The sequence below is a fragment of the Euprymna scolopes genome, chromosome 28, assembly GCF_053919585.1.
Source record: "Euprymna scolopes isolate OS-2025 chromosome 28, ASM5391958v1, whole genome shotgun sequence".
NCBI lineage: Eukaryota > Metazoa > Mollusca > Cephalopoda > Sepiida > Sepiolidae > Euprymna > Euprymna scolopes.
This window is the reverse complement of record NC_136509.1, coordinates 78804647-78807933: the sequence shown is the minus strand read 5'-3', so window position 1 is coordinate 78807933 and position 3287 is coordinate 78804647.

Below are 3287 nucleotides of genomic sequence, written 5' to 3'. Positions count from 1 at the left end.
TAAAAATATGTGCGGTTGCTGATTGTTGACTTTATTGTTTCTTTTAATTTCAAACGAACAAGTCACATACACATTAACAATAAAATTTATTAAATTTTGTTTTCTTGTGGGCCTTTGTAGAATATGCAACGCGGATCCAAAAGCACATGAGCCTGATTGTGAAAGTTTACAATCTTGCTTGGTTTAAAGCACCACTTTTCCAGGAGCAATAATCTTAACTTTAGAAATACCATTTTTTGTCATAACTGATAATATATATTTCATCGATTTTCAAAATTGACGCTACAGGAGTGTTAATCATTTTAGCATAGTTATCCCAGGGATGAAGAGGAACTGAATGGTGTAGGGGCTTTTGCCCAACTTTCTATGTTTTTAAAAAGAGCTCTAGAACGTATTTGATTATGGTGCAAAGAGTAAACAAGTTGATATTTTTTAATATTGTCTTTCTCAAATTCCAACAATTACAACCTCCGCGACCTGTGTTGGCATTAGTGTTGTCAACAAACATATACTTGGCAGTTTTGTCAGTGTTAACTTCATGCAAAATATCAGCCACTTTTTCTGCATAAATAACACCTGTTGCAAGACTATTAAGAAGAACTCAATATCTCATAATATTACTTTCATATTGTCTTTCTTTTGTAAAAGTTAAATGACGTTCTGGTTAATTTAAAAAAAAAATGTTTTCTGTGCATTTTACTCCACAAGTTCCTTTTAGAGCGATATGTCCTTATCTATTCTCCCATCAACTGCAATATTTCTGAGATTTTCAACAATGTCATCATGTTTTTGTTGAGCAGTTGTTTTTACTATAGCCTTTCCTCCACCAATTTTAGAGGTATTAATAATATTATCGCCCGTATAAGAAAGCCCATAGCATTCAAAGCCGAGTACAAGACGTCTCATTAATGCTGAAGGCCAATCTGAAAATGTAATACTTTTTTACTGCAACTTGTACGGCCTTTTTTTTATAAAATACTTGCGATAAAATCTGATATCGCAATTTCAATTGCACACACACACACACACACACACACACACACACACACACACACACACACACACACACACACATATATATTCGTGTCCACACAAATTTATATTTATGCATGTCAATATAATATATATTCCTTTCTGTCTAATTAGTGTCGGTGACTACGTATTTATAGGCAGATACAAATATAGCTTTTGATGTTTATGCATATATATATATATATATATATATATATATATATATATATATATATCATGCATTTTGATACATTTAATTACGTCTCTATTACATTATTATTATTATTATAATAACGTCATATTGTAATCAATTATTTCACAGTTTGATAAATACGTAGAAAACTTATATTGTTTCAAGAATTAATAGTGTAAACAATTTTTATAGATTTAAACAGAATGTTATATCTATCTATCTATCTATCTATCTTACATTTTTTACACAGTCATCATCACTTATCAAGGCCGGGAAGCCACTCAGGGATAAGGGTTATTGCAAGTACATTACGTTAGTGTGGAGATTTGATGAAGTGTTTTCTTAAGGGGGCGAGTCATTAGGAATTTGTTAACGTTGGACTTGAAGACATCCAAGTTGTAGTCCGGTGGGAAGCAGACAGACGGAACAGAGTTCCACAGGCGTGCAGTTCTAAGAAAGAAGATTTGTTCATAGAATCCGCGTTTTGATTTAGGCACAGATATAGAGTGTGGGGGGAATTTTTCACAGTGGATTCAACTAGACGGGTGTTTTTCGTGAAAGATTAGCGAGGGGGGACCAGAGATTGGAATTCAGACGAGCACCTGCCATGGAAATAACGATAAAACAAGGATAGGTTCGCAACGTCTCTTCTGTGGGAGAGAGGTTGCAGGGTAGAGAAAAGGGCATCCCCACTAAGCCACGAAGTCTATTTTGTACTCTGTCAAGGCAGGATAGGCTGTTTTTAGCAGCTCCTGCCCAGATATGGCAAGGGTATTTCATCCTTGGACGTACTTGGCTTTTGTATAGCTAGAGAATTGCATCAATAGTGAGATATCTTCTGGAGCGGTAGAATATATATGTGCATGCATATGTATATAGATTTATGCAAAGAAATGTGTGTTAAGGAAGTACATACATTTACATATTACATTAAAGGATATTGTTCTACACATACAGATACTGTTATTAATAGTTATGACTAATGTAGTAATTCAATTAGAAAGTGTTGCAATTTTATTGAAATAAAAATTTATTTAACTTAATTTTCGTTTAATTAATATTTGATTTAATTTATATTTATTAATATTATAATCTTCCGTCATGCGATGTGCTGGAACTTGAAAAAACCGGGTATATGCAGCTAGTGTTCTAATGTACGCAGACACACACGCACATATACAGACGCACACACCCACCCACTCACGCACACACACACACGCACACACACACACATATATATATATATATACTTGTATGATGAGAATAATGATAACAGAGAAATAAAAAGAAACAAAGCGTGTTATGCTTTCATGTACGTTTCTTCTTTATTTCGAGATTTCCTCGAAGTCTCGAAATATAGACGAAACGTCGATGAAAACATAACTCGTTTTGTTCCTTTTTATTTATCTCTCTCCCTCTCAGTCTCTCTCTCTCTCTATATATATATATATATGTATATATATATTCCTTTCTCTTTCTCTTTATATATATATATATATATGTATATATATATATATAAAGAGAAAGAGAAAGGAAGATAGAGAAAGAGAAAGGAAGATAGAGAAAGAGATATAATTATATATATATATATGTGTGTGTGTGTGTGTGTGCGTATGTGTGGGTACATATTTTTATATGCACGCATGTAAATGCATACTTTCATATCTCTATGAAAGAACGAGAAATGTTATAAATAATTGAAGTGTTCATCGAGTCTGAAGAAAGCTATCTCAGCGTTAACTAAGTTGGTTGTTGAAGCGTGAAAGAAGCAATTTTCCTTCAATATACGTTGGCTACGCGAAATGTTGGTTTTTCCAAAATAAGCTAAACATTTTCTTGGCTCTTTTGCAAATCAAGTGAATAGAGTTTATTTCATCGAAAATATATGTGCCAAACTCTGACGTTCAGGGTCAAATAATCAAATCGGACAAAAGTCTTTCAGAAGGATGTAAGAGAAGCTTGTTATCCCACTCTCATAAGCAATCAAGATAAATCATAGAGTTGCACCGTAGAATGACACACACATATAAATATACATACATACATATATATATATATATATATATATATATATATTTGTGGG